General features: G+C 40.7%; 1 protein-coding gene across 1 annotated transcript in view; it reads left to right on the forward strand.

Annotated features, from left to right (window-relative positions):
- Window positions 1–21970, forward strand: part of AGBL4 (AGBL carboxypeptidase 4) — a 1380022-nt gene that overhangs the window by 760563 nt on the left and 597489 nt on the right. The gene's annotated exons all lie outside the window — the stretch shown is intronic.

Consider the following 21970-nt stretch of genomic DNA (forward strand, 5'->3'; position numbering starts at 1 on the left):
AGAGTATATGATACTAGAGGTATATTCACCATAACTTAGATTTAAAAAATGCAGAAGTATTTTTCACCAATTAAAACCCATTTTGAAGGGTAATAAGGATAATTCAGTCCTGGGGAAAACTTGATATAAAAATGAACATTTGATATTGCTCTAAAGTTTATGTTCTCAGTAATGCCCTAAATCTTCTCCTGCATAAAGGGGCTAATGCAGTTTCTAACCCCTAGTCGAACCCCTAGTCGATACTCTTTCCAGAGAAGGAGAATCTGAAAGGATACATTATGCATTTGTAGGATATTTGGTTCTCACAGAATTAGTGTTAAGTATAAAGAAACTGCAGTCTTTTGCCCCCGCGCCTGGGTGTCCCTCGCCGGGACCCCTTGGAGGGGAGCGGGTTGAGCTTTCCTCCCAGCCCCGACCAGGGCTCTGGCAGCCGAAGACCTCCAGGACCAGCCACCGCCATGCTGAGACCACTCTCCGCACACATGAAGGTACTGGCAGAGGGACAAAGCCACGCGGGTTCCGGGGCCGAGACCTCCAAGCCTACTCTGATTGGAGTCGAGCATCTTCCATCCAGATCCTCCAAATTCCAGCAGGCGGGGGTCACACCCACCACCTGGCCCCCTGGCGCCGTGTAATCCCATCAGCGGCCAAGACTCAGAGACTATAAAATGCAGATCCCGGACGAGAACAGTGCAGTCTTTTGCCCCCGCGCCTGGGTATCCCTCGCCGGGACCCCTTGGAGGGGAGCGGGTTGAGTTTCCTCCCCGCCCCGACCGGGGCTCCAGCAGCCGAAGACCTCCAGGACCAGCCACCACCATGCTGAGACCACTCTCCGCACACATGAAGGTACTGGCAGAGGGACAAAGCCACGCGGGTTCCAGGGCCGAGACCTCCAAGCCTACTCGGATTGGAGTCGAGAATCTTCCATCCAGATCCTCCAAATTCCAGCAAGCGGGGATCACACCCACCACCTGGCCCCCTGGCGCCGTGTAATCCCATCAGCGGCCAAGACTCAGAGACTATAAAATGCAGATCCCGGAACCGCGCGGCCACATTTGCGGCCACGCGACATCTTATCAGAATTTTTTATTATGACATCTTATTATCTCATTCCTACTTTGGACAAACTTGCAGGCTATCGAATGTAGCCTGCCCACAGGGCAGAGTCTGGCAAACTCCCCGTGGCATACCAAATATGCCAAATACCAGTAACAATGATGGGTCTCATTCTCCTAAAGAGCCGTGAATATAATCTCAGGGCTAGGATGAAAGAGACGTTACTGGGGCCTGCTCGAGGCAATCGACGATTAACAGGATGATGAAATGAAATGAAATGAAAAATAAAGAAACTGGAACTTGAGGGTTAGCAAGAAATAAAGAACCATACCACTAAGCAGAGGAATCCACATAAGTGACAATTGAATGCACATTCTAGCTAAATGTTAAGGAATACCAAATAGCTAATTTTTTATTAAAGATAAATTCCATGAAGCTCATAATCTGACTGACAGAGGGTCGTGTTTTTTTGTAGGAGAGGGCAAAATCTTTGTGGCTCCTGCAAACTATGACAATGACCAATGAGGAAGAAATCACATAAGTATAGAAAATAGTTTTTTTAAAATAAACAAATTTAAAAAAGAAAATAAATTTAAAAAAAGAAAATAGTTTGTTTTTAGGAAATAGAAATTGAGATGTCAATCAAAAATTGCTATAGCAGGAGTCCTTTATTCAAATAAAGTCAAATAGATAAGACTGGTAGTTTCAAACTGTGGAGTACCGATGTTTGCCAGTAATGTATGTCAGTAGTTTCATCTATTTTTTATTACTAAATCTATTGACTAAATCTTAATTGACTAATCTTAAATAAACCCATATACTAATACACACATTTATCTGTAATTCTAATTTTTAAAACTAGAACATTTTGAAGGGTAATAAGGATAATTCAGTCCTGGAGAAAACGATATAAAAATGAACATTTGATATTGCTCTAAAGTTTATGTTCTCAGTAATGCCCTAAATCTTCTCCCGCATAAAGGGGCTAATGCAGTTTCTAACCCCTAGTCGAACCCCTAGTCGATACTCTTTCCAGAGAAGGAGAATCTTAAAGGATACATTACTGGCATTTACTAATCTCTCTGCAATACTCTTTCTGGAGAAATCCCTTGAACTGACTCCTTCACTTCATGAAGATGCCACCTTATCACAAGGCTTTCCTTGATAACTCTATATAACAAACTTATCACCCACATGTTTTTACTTTCTATTATCTTGTGCAGTGTTTTTTCTTCAAAAAAGTATTATTTTACATATGTGTATATTTATTTCTCGTCTACAAAAAAGTAACTTTATATACTTAATTTGCCTCAGCATGCACAATTATGCATAATAATTTTTGATCGTTGAACAAGACATTCATAACTGGAAGAGGAGTTCTTGGCTTTGCTCTAAACTCCTGTGTATTTGTTTTTGCCATTTTCATATCTAAGCTCCAGATGTAAAATGAAACATTTGAACTCCCCTTTGCACTTATTTCTTAACAATTGGATTTTGTTTGTTTGACATATTTTGCTAATCTTCTAACTTCATTTTAAAGAAAGTCTTTCAAAGAAACTTTTGAAAAGTGTTTGAAAACACTGATACCTAAAAATACCCTTCCTCTGATTAAGAGTATGGTTTCTATCTGTATGAAGGTTTGTACATCTCACAAATAGATTAGAAAGTCTTTCAAAAAGCAATTCTCTTAGTGGGGAAAAAATGATCATCACTTCCTATGTTTTGGGTTCCTATATTTCTGGAATATGGTAGAGGACTTGCAGAGTTCATTTACTCATTTCAATTACCAGAAGCTCTTTATTGACTCTATTTTATTATTTTAATTAACATAATAACCCTGGAAATTGGGAGGTTGTGAAATTCATGAATTCAGAGCATCTGAAATTAATAAATCCACTGAAGTATGAAAGCTCTTTCATATAATTTTAACACTGAATATCAGTGAGATAGAAAGAAATCTGTACATTCACAGTAAGATGAAAGAAATTGATTCAGACACTGTCTCTCATGTGATGAAGATCAAAATGTCACAGCTGATCCTTACAAATCAAAGTTCAGTCAATTACTTGGTAAGGGAATAACCTTTTGAGAAATAGCTGTGCTCTTTTAGGAGTGGATAGGCCTTAAGTGTAAGAGACCACTGCATATATATGTATAGTCCTTTGCTAGCTCTTTACTTCTTTTAGGGTCAGTTTTCACTCTACAGTCTCGTCTACATGATCTGGCACTGAATGATCTGACTCATACTTTCCTTTTCAAGCTTATTTTTTTATAATCCCTGACTTATTCACCATTAATTAATTTAATAAATATTATTTCTTTGTGATAGTTGTGTACTAAGTTTGAGTTAACCACTGTATCTTCATAATATGAAAATCAAGATATGAATTCACTGTAATGGAAATAGAAGAGCAATGATAAGTTATAATGAAATATGATTTATATTATGATAGGAATGTAGGGCTGGAGCGATAGCACAGCGGGTAGGGCGTTCGCCTTACACGCGGCCAACATGGCTGACCCGAGTTCGATTCCACCGCCCCTCTCGGAGAGCCCGGCAAGCTACCGGGAGTATTCGATATGCCAGACACAGTAACAACAAAGTCTCCAATGGAGATGTTACTGGGCCCGCTCGAGCAAATCGACGATCAACAGGAGGGCCTTTACCTTTACCTTTTAGGGATGTAGTGGCAGGCTGGAGATATGTTATGTGTGGAAAGAAGACTTCTCCAAGGAACTGAGAATGAAGGTAAATGATTTTAGACATAGCAATATAGACAGTAATCCCTTGCTATTAAGAATCTATGGTTTGAGTTCAGCACAGATTAGTCCAAACCAAGTAGAGTTCCTCCAATTTCCAGAAATTTTCTCTTAGAATCATGTCTAACGATTGACATACCTTGATCAGCCTTTCAACTAGGATGATCAATATTTCCTTTGTCTTTACCTCTCACTTCCATGTTAGCATTCATTCCAGTATCCTTGTATAGAACTTGATAATATGGTGCATGTTTCTGAACCCGTTTTGCTGAGAACTTTATTACTATAATGACTATTTTTACACTGACATAAGGGAAAACATCCATTCTCGGTATCTGCCCTTCCCAACACTGTATCATTTCTGTCTTTGTTGTTCCATCTGTTCTTTGTCACTTCGCTCACCTTCCTTACCTCCTACCTTACCACTTCTTATGCTTCCAGAGGTCATCAGGGCATTTTCATTTTTCATGTTTTGCTCTCTCCTCCACTGTCTGAAGAAAGACTGAAGTTCCCTCAAAATCACCTCAAAATTCTTCTCCCCATATAATTATGTCAGATTTTCATTTCTAGCACAATAGTTCTTCTGATTCCCTTCCTCAAAGTAAGAAACAATAATTTCCACATGAATTGGTTTAGAAACTGTTGTATAATTACCTCTGCTGAGTAATTCTGTGTTCTTCATCAGTGATTCTGATCACATCTTTATTCACTCAACATGTAGATTGTACTTTCTGCCTTGGAGAACTGAATGTCACTTGTAACCCATGCTCTCTGTCCTACCCAATTTTCTCCTTGGCAATCTACTTATTGAGTTGCTCTCTCAGTCTTAGTATCAATGTTTCTATCTTAGAAAACTAGTTCTTATAATAGATCATATTTCACTTTGAAATTTTGGCTAAGTTTTCTGAATATGGCAACCCAAAATTTAGGCCATCTTTTGACTTCCTGGAGCAACAGGCCTGAATACTTTTATGGCCTACTTATTCCTCAGACTTTCTGTAGGATTTCCAGTTTACTCTCCTGGTTGTTAAACTTTCATATGTGCGAATTTTAGTGTGTATAGAACAGGATGATGATGAGGTGGAGTGGAAGGAATGATTAATCAGTTAATTCAGATGGTCCTGTTTCCTCACCTCCACCCTTGGTTTCATAGTACCAAATTCTGCAAGTAAGGATAGTAGATAGCCACTCTGTATGGGGAGTACATTAGGATGAGAGCCCCTGTCTAGTGAACCATTCTAAGCTTTACATTCGCAAACTGGAGACTTCATTTGAAGTGGCTCTTCGAATAGTAACACTAAGTAATAGAGCCTTTTACATTAAAAACTGTGATTTGTTGATTGTGGAAGGAGAAATAGGAATAATACAAAGACAAATACGGATATCTTCAGTATAAGGCAACTTGCACTATAAAGGAAGTCCATGTTTCAGGTGATTAATAGATTTTCTGAGAAACCTTGTGTGAAATCCCTGCGAAATAAAAATCTGGTTTGTTCAGTTGTCTTGATGGAAATTATGAAGCTATGTATTGAATTAGTGGTGCTTTCAGGTGAGAGGAGGGGAGTAAGTTGTCAGGTAAGTCTGAGGCAACTTTGAGGCACTTTGGAGAAACAATAAGACTGGAAGGTAGATACAATGGCCACATATTTTATTGCCCTAACTAAAACTAGAAGCTGTTATCCCAGCTAAAAGAGAACAAAGAAACGGAAAACAAAATTTTGTATGTCTTTTGAAATTCGTTATTGATTGACCCTCATTTTTTTTATTTGGAAAAGTTCTCAGACTTACTCCTGGTTCTGTACACAGAGATTATGGTACTCAAGGACATTCAGTGCCAATGACTGAACTCTGGTCAGCCGCATGCAAGGCAGGCACCCTATCTGCTATGCTATTCTCGCACCCCAACCATCAGTTTTTTTATTACATTGTACTTAAAAGGAAATTATTTACAAAATCAAATTTAATTTAAATATAATTAATGTGCAATAACAAAATAATTGTTTATACTCTATAAATAAATGTAGGTGTTTTTGTTGCATTATGTTGATTGTCTTGCGAGTGTTAAATTATCCTTGCAGCTCTGGTATGAATCCTACTTGTTCATGTGGTATGATGTTTTTGATGAGTGGTTGGATTCTATTTGCTAGTATTTTGTTGAGGATCTTTGCTTCTGTGTTCATCAGGGATATTAGCCTGTAATTCTTTTTTTTTTTTTGGTGTGTTGTCTGTCTGCTTGTGCTATCAAGATGATATTTGCCTCATAAAAACTGTTTAAAATTGTTTCTATTTCTTGTTCCCTGAAAAACTTGAAAACTATCAGGTGTAGGTCTTCTTAAAGGTTTGAAAGAATACATTAGTCAACCCACTGGGCCATAGTTTTTGTTTTTGGAGAGACTTTTGATTACCATTTCAATTTCCACGATTAGTGATGGGTTAGTCCAGATATTCCAAATCTTCTTGGTTCAGCCTTGGAAGGTTATAGGAAACCAGGAACCTATCCATTTCTTTGAGAGTCTCTTGTTTCATGGCATAAAATTCTCAAAGTAATCTCTGATGATCTTTTGAATTTCTGTTGTGATACCCCCCCCTTTTCTTTCTGATTTGGTTTATTAGGGTTCTCTCTATCTCTTTGTGAGTCTTGCTTGTGGCTTATCTATCTTTTTTACTTTCTCAAAGAACCATCTCTTGGTTTTGTTGATCTTTCAGATTATTTTTTGGTCTTACATCTTGTCAATTTCCACTCTAAGTTTTACTTTTTATTTCCTCCTTCCTAGTTTTGGCTCCTCTTGTTGATTATTTTCCAATATCTTAAACTGTGAGGTTTAATTAATTATGTGGACTATTTATTCCTCCCTGGTGAATGCTTACAGAGCTATAAAGTTTCCTCTTAACACTTCTTTTTGCTGTGTCCAACAAGTGCTGGTAGCTTGTGTCTTCATTATTGTTTGGTTCCAGGAATCTTGATTTTCTCCTTTAGCCACTGGTTGTTAAGTAGAGAGCTGTTTAATTTCCAGATTTTTGCTTTGTTTCTCCATTTCTGGGTCTAACTTACTTTTATTTTAAGTGCATCATGAACTGAAAATATAGTTGATACAATTTCTATCCCCTTAATTTTATGGAGGTATGTTTCATGACCCAGCATTTTGTCTGCCTTGAAGAATGTCCCATGTGCACTGGAAAAGAATGTAAACTCAGCTTTGGGGGGATTAAAAATCCTATACATATCTACTAACTCCCTCTTCTTCCCTCATGTCCTTGCTGACCTTTAATCTAGTTGATCTCTTGAGAAGTGACAAAGTAGTATTGAATCTCAGCTACTATTGTGTTGTTATCATTGTCTTTCTTCAAGTCTTTTAGCCGTTGTTTTAAAGGTTTTGCTAGTCCCTCATTAGGTGCATATACATTTAGAAGTGTGAGTTCTTCCTGGTGTAGAGATCCCTTGATCATTAAGAAATGACCTTCACTGTCTCTTATAACCTTCTTTAGTCTGAAGTCTATGTGGTCTGATACTAGTATGCCAACCCAGCTTTTATGAGGTGGTTGTTTTCTTCAGGAATTTTTTTTCATCCAGATTCACCCAAATTTTCTCGCCCGATCTGCCTATTGTCTGTCATCTACAAGTTGTTCACTCGAGTCATCCTGAATAGGATTGGCAGAACATTAGATGAAGGACAACCATGTGAGCAAGCAGGGTTCCGCCAAGGATTCAGCACCATCGACCATATCCACACGATAACCAAGCTCATTGAGGTTTCTCGGGAGTTCAAGATGCCGCTCTGCTTAACGTTCATTGATTTAAAGAAGGCCTTTGATTCTGTTGAGACGGAAGCGGTCATTGAAGCCCTAGCCAATCAGGGCATTCAAGCCCAATACATCAGGATCCTCCATGAGCTGTATTGCGGATTCACTACCAGGATCTCACCATTCTACAAAGAAGTGATCGTTGATGTCAAGAGAGGGGTGCGGCAGGGTGATACCATTTCACCGAAACTCTTCAGTGCCACCCTCGAGAACATCATGCGACGACTGGAATGGGAAGGAATGGGAGTGAAGATAGATGGTCGGCAATTACACCACCTCCGCTTTGCTGATGACATTGTTTTAATAACACCAAACATCAGCCAAGCGGCACAAATGCTGGCTGACTTTGACCGTGAGTGTGGAAAGGTAGGACTACAGCTGAATCTTACGAAGACAATGTTTATGAGAAACAGCCTCGTTCCTGACGCCCCATTCGCTCTCAATGGAACGACCATCTCCGAATGCAACAGCTATGTCTACCTAGGTCAAGAGGTCAACATGACAAATGACCTGGCACCCGAGCTGCGCAGGAGGAAGAGAGCGGCTTGGAACGCCTTCAAGAACGTCGAAGAAATAGCTAAGAGGACGAAGAACCTCCGGCTCCGGGCACATCTCTTTGATTCCACTGTTCTTCCTGCATTAACATATGCCTCAGAGACCTGGGCCCTACGCAAACAAGATGAGAACGCTATTCAGGTCTCCCAAAGAAGAATAGAAAGAGCTATGCTTGGAATATCACGTTTCACTCAAATGAGAGAACGAATCCAGAGTTCTGACATCCATCGACGATCAAGGATCAGGGACGCTGTCTCATTTGCCAAGGTGTCGAAAATCAGATGGGCTGGTCACGTAATGAGATTTAAAGACGACCGTTGGACTAGAGCTGTTACCGACTGGATTCCACGGGATGTCAAAAGACCGCGTGGCCGCCCACCTTCCAGATGGTCAGACTTCTTTGTCAAGATCATGAACGATCGGTTTGAGGCCCTTCATGTTCCCGGAGCGAACAGATGCCATTGGGCTACACTAGCACGCGACAGGGACAAATGGAGACGTTACTGGCGCCCGCTCGAGCAAATCGACGACTAACGGGAAGTTAAGTGATTAAGTGATTAAGTGATTTGTTGGTTTCTTTTGAGGTGCTTTTCAATCTTCTGCTGTTGTCTGGAAAATCTCTGCACCTTATCTTGTAGTTCACTGATTCTGTCCTTAGCAGCTGTTACTCTGCTGCTAGCCTTCCAGTGAGTTTTTCATCTCACCTGCCAGGTTTTTCATATCTGTCATTTCTGTTTGTATTTTCCTTATTTCTGCTCTCATATTCTCTTATATTTTATTGGCAGTGCATTCCATTGTTTCTTTGAGCTCCTCGTGCATCCTTAACACTCCCTTCTAAATTCCTTAGCAGAGAGGTTATGGGCTAGCATCTTCACTCACTACGCCTGGTAGTTTTCTGTAGTGACCTTTGTAGTACAGATTCTTGCACTTAGCATTGCCTTTGTGTTTTGGGGGGAATGTTAACTGGAGTAGAGGCTAATGGGTGATGGGCCTAATGTGGTTGGAGTGGTCAGGCTGCCTAAATGAGATTTCCATATAAAGAGGCTACTTTGTGGTTCTTATGAGATATGGTTGTTGAGGTAGATTAAGTGGCTAGGGAAGCCACTCCACCAGTCCTCTAACCTGTAAATTCAGGTATTATGTCCTTTTAGCTTGCATCACTAGTTCGGAAAAACCAACAGCTTGGGGCCCACCATTCAAAAGCTATTGTGTTGCCACTTTTGTCTTTTGGTCATGTACTTATTATTGACATTCATATCTGTAATCAATTGTTAGTGACAATTATATTCACTTTATTGGCAATTTTGTGATAAATAGCTTTTCTAATATGATTTGTTATTCTTAATTTTTTGTGCAATTACTTATTTTCCTCGAAATTGCATTTTATGAATAACTAGTTTGAAATTGTTAACACATCCAACTGATTATTCTGGATATTCTATGTATATCTTAATAGGGGCTGGAGCGATAGCACAGCGGTAGGGTGTTTGCCTTGCACGCAGCCAACATGGCTGACCCGAGTTCGATTCTTCCGCCCCTCTCGGAGAGCCCGGCAAGCTACCGAGAATATCTCGCCCGCACTGCAGAGCCTGGCAAGCTCCCCGTGACATATTCGATATGCCAGACACAGTAACAACAAAGTCTCCAATGGAGACGTTACTGGGCCCGCTCGAGCAAATCGACGATCAACGGGAGGGCCTTTATTAATTACAATGCATCATCTCTGTAAATACTAAGGCATCTGAAAATTTTAGGGCAAATTTTCTTTTATAGAAGATATTGCCAATGATAATAATACATAAACACTTCAGTCGAAATATTTACATGGTTGTTATTTCTTCTCTTGTGTACTCCCTTCAGGGAAATCTTTTTGGATACATTTTTATTCTTTCTTTTTCTGACTCCCTCAGAACCTCACTCATTTTTCTTTATTTTTGTTGTAATGGTGATGAAGATTATCAGCATACCTGAATCTGGTGTGCCTAAGGCCTAGTTGTAGTGCTTGCTGGGCTTACTCAGCACATCAGACTTTGGTGCTTGCCAGGGGTCATACTCCTTTCGTTGAAGTGCTTGTACACATGCTCACCAGTGATCACACTCAATTAATTGTGGTACCCACACACATTCTGACCATAGTGCACGCAGAAGTTGTGTTGCGCGTCCATATGCTCATAGTGAGTGCACTTATACTCAACATCCTTTTGATTGTGGTGCTTACTGGGGAGGACGCCCCTTTAGTTTCGGTGCTTACACATTTTTGATATGGGCAACCAGAAATCACTTGTGGCAGCAAAGATCACAAACAGCAGGAATGGCAGGCACAAACTGAAGAGTCATCAGGATTGTGTGCAACAAGTATAGTAGAATCATGGATTGAACTCCTATCCTCAGGTAACAAGGCAGGCAAGTAACAAGGCAGGACACTGCGTGGCCCCAGAAACCATGGATACTTTTTTTTTAAAAATAAGATTGCATGTTTTTAAAAACGCTTCTTGCAACATTGGGGTTTTTACTAAAGACAGATTTTGCAAAAGTGTAGACTTTTTCAATTTCATTTCACTATGGAACTTCACTTAAATATTGTACAGTTGGTAGGGTGCTTTCCTTGCCTGCAGCTGATCCAAGTTTGATTCTTGATTCTCAGCTTCGCATATGCTTTCCCCAAGAAGTGCCAGGAGTAATCCCTAAGTGTAGAACCAAGAGTAATCCATGAACATAGCCAGGTGTGTCCCTGAGAAAAGAAAATTAAATAATTCTTCTAACAGGAAATATTTCACAGAGTAATCACTGACTTTTGAAGTTAAATCTTACATTGCAGGTGTGCTTTTATCATTTAATTTGAACATTTCCTCCCTTGCTTTTGTAAAGATTAGTATTGTGTCTCCTTGTTTGCAAGCTTCTTATTCAATAATTGCAATTTGATAAAAGCTTTGAAATATTAAATACCTGAGGCTTTTATTTGCTTAATATTTGATTAAATAGTTCTAGCTTATTCTGAACAAAATACAACCAAAATATTATTTTATTTTATTTTTTTTATTTATTTATTGAATCACCATGGGAAAGGTTACAAAGCTTTCAGGTTTAGGTCTCAGTCATGCAAATATCAAGCACATTTCCCTTTACCAAAACTTATTTTTTACCATGAAGAACCCCAATAAAACCCCACCCCCCACCCCTCCCAGTCCCTGTGGGGCAGATGAATTCTAGTTAACACTCTATCTGCTTTGATTAGATTCATTGTTTCAATAAAAGATTCACCACTATTATTTAGAGTTTACCAACCCCCCCAAGTCAGACATGCTGACAAAGCATTGTGAAGTGATTTGCTGTCTACAGCTGGGTTCAAGAATTATATGTTGGTTTTGGATTTCTGCTATTTTACTTATTGACCCTGGAAGTATTTCTACTGAAAGTCAGATAGTTAAGAAATTGGTTTCTGTGCTCTGGAGTCGTGGCTGTGCTGGAGAGCCACTAGTGGGGGGCAACTGGTAGCCTCGGTAGGGCGTGAAGGGCGGACCGAAACGCCCCCCTTCCCATGAGGTTTTAGCCGCCCCCAATCCCCCAGCTCATACCTGCTGTCCACAAGGCTCCCATGCGGCCGCCATCTTTCTTTCCAGAGAGGAGAAGGCGACTGGGGCAACACCCTTTCCCCTCTGGACAGACCTGATGGCCTGGATTAACACAGAGTCCGTTCACTTTTCTGCTCCAAGCTGCCGGGTTCTGCATTAAGTCCTTGTGCTTCTGGGGCCGTGGCCGTGCTGGAGAACCGCTCGTGGGGGGCAACTGGTGACCTCGGTAGGGCGTGAAGGACGGACCGGAACGCCCCCCTTCCCATGAGGTTTTAGTCGCCCCCACACCCCCGGCTCATACCTGCTGTCCACAAGGCTCCCATGTGGCTGCCATCTTTCTTTCCAGAGGGAGGAGGGCGGAAGGGAGCAACACCCTTTCCCCTCCGGGCAGACATGATGGCCTGGATTAACGCATAGTCCTTTCACTTTTCTGCTCCAAGCTGCTGGGTTCTGCATTAAGTCCTTGTGCTTCTGGGGCCGTGGCCGTGCTGGAGAGCCGCTCGTGGGGGGCAACTGGTGACCTCGGTAGGGCGTGAAGGACGGACTGGAACGCCCCCCTTCCCATGAGGTTTTAGTCGCCCCCACACCCCCGGCTCATACCTGCTGTCCACAAGGCTCCCATGTGGCTGCCATCTTTCTTTCCAGAGGGAGGAGGGCGGAAGGGAGCAACACCCTTTCCCCTCTGGCAGACATGATGGCCTGGATTAACGCATAGTCCTTTCACTTTTCTGCTCCAAGCTGCCGGGTTCTGCATTAAGTCCTTGTGCTTCTGGGGCCGTGGCCGTGCTGGAGAGCCGCTCGTGGGGGGCAACTGGTGACCTCGGTAGGGCGTGAAGGACGGACTGGAATGCCCTCCTTCCCATGAGGTTTTAGTCGCCCCCGCTCCCCCGGCTCATACCTGTGGCCACAAGGCTCCCATGTGGCCGCCATCTTTCTTTCCAGAGGGAGGAGGGTGGAAGGGACCAACACCCTTTCCCCTCCGGGCAGACATGATGGCCTGGATTAACGCATAGTCCTTTCACTTTTCTGCTCCAAGCTGCTGGGTTCTGCATTAAGTCCTTGTGCTTCTGGGGCCGTGGCCGTGCTGGAGAGCCGCTCGCGGGGGGCAACTGGTGACCTCGTTACGGCGTGAAGGACGGACCGGAACGCCCCCTTTCCCATGAGGTTTTAGTCGCCCCCTCACCCCCGGCTCATACCTGCTGTCCACAAGGCTCCCATGTGGCCGCCATCTTTCTTTCCAGAGAGGAGAGGGCGAATGGGGCAACACCCTTTCCCCTCCGGACAGTCATGATGGCCTGGATTAACGCATAGCCTGTTCACTTTTCTGCTCCAAGCTGCTGGGTTCTGCATTAAGTCCTTGTGTTTCTGGGGCTGTGGCCGTGCTCCAAGCTTAACTATGATTTTCAGAGAGAAACGTTGGGTGGTTTACTTCCCATGGATCACTTTGCATATAGAGAGATGTTGCGCGGCCGCATGAGCGGCCGCGCGGTTTTGAGGAAAAGTCCAAGTTCCCGCATACTCGAGCTGTGGTTGTAGAGGCTTCTGGTCACCGGGGTTCCATCTGGGGGAGGCGGGATGCGGTACCTACCCCATCTGGGGCTTCCCGATGGTCTCGGCTCTTTTTGGAACCTGTTTTTATTTATTTATTTTTCCTTCGGGATCTGTGGATCCCGCCCTCCATGTTGTCCTTCTCTTTGGCTGAATGCTGTAAATATGGCGCTGGGGGGCGGGCTGTGGGCGTGACTTCTGGAATCTGAGGTTACCTGGGTGTTGTAGTCCCGGCAGATTTGAGGAAAAGTCCAAGTTCCCGCATACTCGAGCTGTGGTTGTAGAGGCTTCTGGTCACCGGGGTTCCATCTGGGGGAGGCGGGATGCGGTACCTACCCCATCTGGGGCTTCCCGATGGTCTCGGCTCTTTTTGGAACCTGTTTTTTATTTTTTTTTTCCTTCGGGATCTGTGGATCCCGCCCTCCATGTTGTCCTTCTCTTTGGCTGAATGCTGTAAATATGGCGCCCAAAATTTTATTTTAGATATCTTATTAACAAAATTTAAAAGGCTCATTAACAAAAATAGGTAAAGGTAAAGGCCCTCCCGTTGATCATCGATTTGCTTGAGCGGGCCCAGTAATGTCTCCATTGGAGACTTTGTTGTTACTGTGTCTGGCATATCGAATACGTCACGGGGAGCTTGCCAGGCTCTGCCGTGCAGGCGAGATATTCTCGGTAACTTGCCAGGCTCTCCGAGAGGGGCGGAGGAATCGAACTCGGGTCGGCCATGCTGGCTGCGTGCAAGGCAAACGCCCTACCGCTGTGCTACCACAATGAGACAAAATCAGCATTGATTAACAAAGCATCTTATTAAAGTCTCAGAATCTGCCATTGATGGCAGACACTAAAAAAACTAAATAAATAAATAAATCAATCAATAAGCAAAAGCATAGCCTGATTTTCTGAAACTGTAAAAGAAATCATATAGTGTAGCATTAGTATCTCTAAAGCATTATATAGCTCATTTATTATACATTTTGAGAAAGATGTGTGTTCAATTATGGTATGGAAAATAAAAGCTTGTTTAGATACATTTATGACATATATGGACAACTCAAAACCATTAAAAATAGATTACTCTTCCATAGGTTTATTGACTTAACCAAAATTTTACATTTTCCAAAATTTATTTTCAGGTTACCATAACAAAAATTAGCAATTTTATAAAAGTTCAACTTAAAATAATAAAAACTGAATTAGCAATGTAATTTCCATTGTAACAGTTTATTAGATCAGCAAGTGGTTTTCAAAAGCTTTACTTTGATTCCGTGAATTAGATGAAAATAATTGACTTACTTTAAAATTAAGTTAGATTATTTTCTATTTGAAACATCTGATTACATTGATATAAAACTGTTAGTTTTCCTTCATTTTATATATAAGAAAATTAAAATCAAAAGTAAGTTGTTGTAGAAGAATATTTATGTATTCTAAATAGTGATAGTACAGTGGCAGGGCGTTTGCCTTGCACGCAGCCAACATGGCCGACCCGAGTTCGATTCCTCTGACCCTCTCAGAGAGCCTGGCAAGCTACCGAGAGTATCTTGCCTGCACGGCAGAGCCTGGCAAACTCCCCATGACGTATTCGATATGCCAAACACAGTAACAACAAAGTCTCCAATGGAGACGTTACTGGGCCCGCTCAAGCAAATCGATGATCAACGGGAGGGCCTTTACTTTACTTAAATAAAAAGTGATATTCCACATCAATCTAAACTGTAGCTTCATTCAAATAATATGGTTATTATTTTAAAATAAAATAATTTCAATCACTTTTCTTTTGGATTTTTGCTTTTGTGTATAAAAATTGTAATCTTTTGACAAGTGTTTTCTTTAAATCAAATAGATGCTGATATGTCTTCAGCAGACTTGTATTTTCTAGCTTTGATATGGTTATGTTATCAGTACACCCCCTACAATGAATCATAAATAATGACATTCTCTACTTATTTATGTTATGTTATATTCAGTACACCCCTACCATGAATCATAAATACTGACATTATCTACTTGTTTAGCATTATTTCATAAAAATTTGAAAATTAGTGCCTAGCTTTTGAAACCTAGATTTTTGTATTTTTTATTTTAATGATAATTTTATATTAATCTCATGTTGAAATGACATTTTGAATATATTGTTAACATAATTTTACTAAAAATTTTCGTGTGGCTACTGAACCAATTACAGTTGAATATAAGATCCCCGTCTCTATTACATAATACTCCTCTTGGTAGTTGGTCTGTACATATATGTGTGCGTATACATAATAGGTGCGTTATGTTTATTTATTTTTTATTTATTGAATCACTGTGGGAAAAGTTACAAAGCTTTCAGGTTTAAGTCTCGGTCATGCAATCATCAAACACATTTCCCTTCACCAGTACTTATTTTTCACCACCAAGACCCCCAATAAACCCCCTTCCCAACCCTCCCAATGCCTGTGAGGCAGATGACATCTAGTTAACACTCTATCTACTTTGATTAGATTCATTGTTTCAACAAAAGATGCACCATTATTATTTAGAGTTTACACCCCCAAATCAGACCTGCTGAAAAGGCTTTGTGAAATAATTTATTTTCTACAGCTGGTTACAAGAACCAAATGATGTCACGCGGCTGCAATGGATTTCTGGTATTTTACTTATTAAGCCTGGAAGTATTTCTGCCGAGAGTCAGATAATTATGAGATTGGTTTCTGTGGCTCTGGAGCTGGAGCCATGGCCGTGCCGGAGAGCTGCTCGTGGGGGGCAACTCGTAACCTCGGTAGGACGTGAAGGACGATCCGGAAACGCCCCCCTTCCCATGAGGTCACGACCGGCTCATACCTGGCTTTCCAAAAAGCTCCGAAGAGGCCGCCATCTTGCTTTCCAGAGGGAAAAAGGCAGAAGGGAGCAACACCCTTTCCCCTCCGGGCAGGCATGGTGGCATGGATTAACGCATAGTCCATTCACTTTTCTGCTGCAATTTTGTATTTTTTTTTTAACTCGTTACTGATCAATCTTTTATCACAAACAAGGAAAGATACTGACATTTTGGTGGCAGCTGTGGTATGGCAACATGGTACTTGTAACTTTCATAAACATTCTCATCTTATAAACCAGTGTTGCCTCACTTCAAACATTTATTTAATTCAACCAAAGGAAATAATATAAGATTTATCTCCATCTCAGTTTCCCAAGTATATTCCACATTAATACAACCTATAATGTCCACACTTTCTAATCCACCCACTAGCTATGACATGGAGACTCCATGCATCTTTCAGTTTGGTATGTGGATCAGGGCATAACTCACTAGTAATGCTGCCAAATGAAACAAGAGCTTTGAATACATTATGCACCACTGTTTGAGATGTGAAGGTGTTAACTGCCTTCCTATACCTGAACTCTTTGTAAAGGTGGCATTGATTTCACTGTGCCCAGATAGGGTCAAGAAAAAAAGTATTATTGGTTTTCTTTTATAACCATATGTTTTAATGACTCCCTACCCCTGCCACTTTTTTGCTTTGTCCCTTACACCAATATTATTCAACCTTTTTTCCAACAGTGGCCCCCATCCAACCTTGTTTTTTTCTTGTGGCTTTACAGTCTTATCAGTTGGTCCCATAGTCTATGCTGTGACACCTCATTCCCCCTAAGGTGACATTACTCTAGTTCTTTTAAAAACAAACACAAACACTGTCCTCCTGTTGTTCATTGATTTGCTTGAGCAGGCCCAGTAACGTCTCCATTGTGAGACCTGTTACTGTTTTTGGCATATCAAATACATCACTGGTAGCTTGCCAGGCTTTGCCATGTGGACAAGATACTCTTGGTAGCTTGCCGGGCTCTCCAAGAGGGGCAGAGGAATTGAACCCGGCTTGACTGGGCTGGCTGTGTGCAAGGCAAACGCCCTACCACTGTGCTATCGCTCCAGCCAGGTGTGATGGCACGTGCCTGTAGTCCCAGCTACTCAGGAAGCTGAGGCTGGAGGATCGCTTGAGTCCAGGAGTTCTGGGTTGTAGTGTGCTATGCCGATCGGGTGTCGGCACTAAGTTTTACATCAATATGGTGACCCTCCGGGAGCAGAGGACCACCAGGTTGCCTAAGAAAGGGTGAACCGGTCGAGGTCTTTTTAAATTTTTTTAAAATTTTTATTTTTTTTTATCAAATCACAGTGAGATAAAGAGTTACAAAGTTGTTTATGATAGGGTTTTAGTCATATAATGTTCCACTTGTCTCTTCACTGGTGTTTTTTATTATAATTATTTTTTAATTTTATTGAATCACCATGAGATAGTTACAGGCTTTCATGTTTGGGTTACAATCACACAATGATCAAACACATATCCCTTCACCAGTGCACATTCCCCACCACCAATATCCCTGGTATACCCCCCTTTCCCACCTTCCCACAGCTTCCATGGCAGACAATATTCCCCATATTCTCACTCCTCTATTGGGCATTATGGTTTGCAATACAGATACTGAGAGGTTATCATGTTTGGTCAGTTATCTACTTTCTGCACACATCTCCCATCCCAACCAATTCACCCTTCTCTATTCCAGCTGCCTTCTCCTCTCCACTCATGCAGCAGGCTTCCAGCTATGGAGTAATCTTCCTGTTCCTTGTATCTACTTCCTTGTGTGTCAGCCTCATATTATGTTATTTTATACTCCACAAATGAGTGCAGTCCTATGTCTGTCCCTCTCTTTCTGATTCATTTCACTTAGCATGATACTCTCCATGTCTATCCATTTGTAAGCAAATTTCATGACTTCATATCTCCTAAAGCTGCATAGTATTACATTGTGTAGATGTACCAACGTTTCTTTAACCAGTCATCTGTTCTCAGGCATTTGGGTTGTTTCCAGGTTTTGTCTATTGTGAACAGTGATGCAATGAACGTATAGGTACAGATGTCTTTTCTACTGTGATTTTTTGCATCTGCAGGGTATATTCCCAGAAATAATGTTGCAGGATCATAAGGAAGCTCAATTTCTAGTTTTTGAAGGACTGTCCATATTGTTTTCCAAAAAGGCTGGACCAGTCGGCATTCCTACCAACTCACTAGTGTATGTTTCCCACAAACAGTGTCCCCAGTTTCCTTCCCATTCTTTCCCCACTTTTATGTAAGGCACTTTTCTTCTCTCTACTTTTTAAATTTTAATTAAATAATTGTGATTTATGAAGTTATTGATAGCTTAGTTTTAGGTATATAGTATTTCAACACCAATCCTACCACCAGTGTCAGCTCCGTCCACTAATGTTTCCATATTCCCTCCCAACCCCAATCTTCACCCCATTCCTCACCTGCCAACTTAAAAGGAACAGTGCTCTATTTCTGTAAGTAACCCAAAACTTGAATTGAGCATGGGTCTATCCATTCATTTAGCACCCATGTATATATCTTTTTAATTCAATTTTTATATGTTTGAATTATTTTCTGTAGATTAGACTCTATGCAAGATCACTACAAGGATATTAATACTTCAATTTAGTGACTTGATAACCAGAACCTTTATTATTCTTTCCATGATATTACAACTTGGGTATAAAATTTGAGCAAGTCTGAATTGTATTTATAGCCTCTAGTTTATAATCTCAAAGCACCCACCACTTTGATTTTCCTCACATACCACAACTTTGTCCTAGCAAATGTAATTTTGACAACCCAGTCATTTTCACCAAGAGCTGCAACAATCCTAAGAGGGATAAAAAATGGCCCGTTGATCGTCGATTTGCTCGAGCGGGCCCAGTAACGTCTCCATTGGAGACTTTGTTGTTACTGTGTCTGGCATATCCAATACTCTCGGTAGCTTGCTGGGCTCTCCGAGAGGGGCGGAGGAATCGAACTCAGGTCGGCCATGTTGGCTGCTTGTAAGGCGAACGCCCTACCCGCTGTGCTATCGCTCCCGCCCTAAAAGCAAGCAGCTGATTTGGAGATGCCGGGGATAAAGTACACATTTCAGTAACCACATTTTTTCACAGAGGTACAAAGAGGGCAACTGTCATGCCCAACGACTAAAGCTTGGATTAAAAACCAATTTCTAATCCCTTGCTCATTATCCTCTTCCTGCTCTTACTTAGGAATATGGATTAGAGCAGTTAAAATACATAAAAGCACATGATTTAGTTTTCCTTTGCAAGAGTAGCCTGTTTGAGTTACATTAGTATTCTTTCAGCAGTCACATAGAAGGTAGGAATATTGCTGTTGTCCATGACCATAGGGAATAATCAGGCTCAGCTATTTTCCAGCTCTAAACCAGTCAAAGTAATTTGGTTTAATTTTAATTTTTTAATGGTTTGTGATTAATAGAAGCAGCTGCTGTCACAGTATGTGGGTGTCCTCCAGAAGGCACAGACCAAAAAAAACCAAAATAATAATAATAATAATAAAAGTCTACGTATAATATAAACCCTGAAAAATAAACAATAGTGTGTAGGACAAAAAGGTTAAATCAAGAATTGAGCAGTGTCTTTTTATTATCGAAAATTCAGCTGACAATATGTAGCACTGTCTCTCTTCCTCCCACTGCTGGTACCCATTAGCCTCTGACAAAATTGTAATCTGATTACACAGGGTGTGAAAATGTATTGTCTGATTCTAAGAACTCTCTCCCTTTCTCTCCCCCTCCCTGTGACTCACTAAGAGATTAGCTGTGACAAAGTGCAGAGAAAGAGAAAGAGAAAGATAAAAATAGGTGACAGGAGAGGTATTATAATTATTTTGAAGGAAAAGAGGATTGGAATTAGGAATAGGTCCTGTTTGCCTATGGAGGTTGGATGTATAATATGGATCCCTTAGTATAATGCTTGGCACCTGACTATACCAGACACCAAAGAAGAAAAGGAAGAGACTGAGTGGCTCAAACCAGGTGATAATCTGAATTGTTTCAGTTAATCATAGACTACACAGGTCATGTGCTTTGTTGGTTGTTGAATTGGAGATTGGTCTGCCCTCATGAAGGGAGTAGGGATGGAATCTTAGCTCAATTAAAAATGCATTTAGGAAATGAGATGCTGTTTTGATTTTTTTGCCCCTGGCATGATAAAGTAAGGGGACCAAGAGACTATTTCTGTAATTGCACTTGTTGGATGAATTTCAGTTATCATAGCCTCAGTATGAAAGGACACTTACATGTTAATTAGTCAAATAATAGTGTATATCAAACAGCACATTACTGGCATTCAGAAAATGCTTAAAATAATGTTATTCTCTTTGGAGGTACCGAGTGACTTTGTTTTCTATTTATCTCTTTTATGATTTATAAGCTGAAAATATTGATTGATATTTTTATTTCTGATAATTTGAGTCAAAAAGTTTTTCCTGCTGTCAAAGGAGACCCTGGAGTGGGATCTTCTCTATTTACATCCATATTTTATGCTTAATTAGAAAATTAAAATAGAACTTCTTACTTTAAAATCTTGTGAAGAAGTCTGGGAGATGTTTTAGGGAATTTATATTCTGAACTTGTCTCTAGAGCAGTTAGATTTGTGTCTCTCCTCCAAAATCCACTATATCTACACTTTTTTTTTCTGTGCTCTGATATTATCTACAACTATGCATTAAGAAATGTTTCTGAAAGTCATGGTCACCATCGCGGTCACGGTCCTCCCATTATTCATCAATTTGCTCGAGCGGGCCCAGTAACATCTCCATTGTGACACTTGTTACTGTGTTTGGCATATCGAATACGTCACGGGTAGCTTGCCAGGCTTTGCCGTGGGGGCGAGATACTCTCAGTAGCATGCTGGGCTCTCCGAGAGGGGCGGAGGAATCGAACTCAGGTCAGCCATGTTGACAGCATGCAAGGCAAACGCCCTAAATGTTGTGCTATGGCTCCAGCCCAAAATAGAGACTATGATATTATATATATATTTATATTTGTATGTATATGATTGGAAATGTGTTAAATGTGTACTATTATATATATTTGTGTTTAGTGCTCACTCAGGTGGGCACACATGATGAATCTGAGAATCTGAGTTACAAATCTTCATCACACATACAAATATCATTTTCAGGCATCAGAATACATCTAAAATGATTGATTGTTCCAAGAGCTGGATAAAAGTTTCTTGAGTCCTAGGAGCGTATAATCCAGCTATTGGGATCGTCTCTTCATCTCTGAAAGGATCAAATGATGCACTATTCCCTTTATAGAGTCTTCTAAGGAATCAAAGGCCACCTGTATCTCTTAAGAATCATTATTTTATAAAAATTTAATTAAATTTGAGAAATAAAAGGAAAAGCATTTTTATCCTTCATTGTTATCTTGCCAGTAAGTAACTTCAAAAGAGTACTGTGAAGATTAAAGGAGTTTCTATAAGTGCTTAGAATGGCTTAGCACAGTTTATATTTATATGTATATAATTGGTATAATGATAATAGGTATCATCATTATCATAATCATCATCATCATCATCATCATCGCCACCACTGGTATTATATAATATCCATTGATATATCAGTTTTCTGTGTTTAATAGCAACATAAGACTGCCTTGACTAATCTAACATCAGGTACAAGAACTCTAGGAAATCCCTTAAAGTTTTCTGTGCCTGTACTCCCTGAAACATAGACCTTTTGATTTTCTTTCAATTGAATAATACAAAGGCTGAAATCCAACCCTTTATAATTCCTACCATTTTTCTTCAGAATGAGTCTTCTAATTTTATTATTGTGTTGTTTGTT

This window comes from Sorex fumeus, unplaced genomic scaffold (assembly GCF_029834395.1).
Source record: "Sorex fumeus unplaced genomic scaffold, SorFum_2.1 ptg000045l, whole genome shotgun sequence".
Taxonomy (NCBI): Eukaryota; Metazoa; Chordata; class Mammalia; order Eulipotyphla; family Soricidae; genus Sorex; species Sorex fumeus.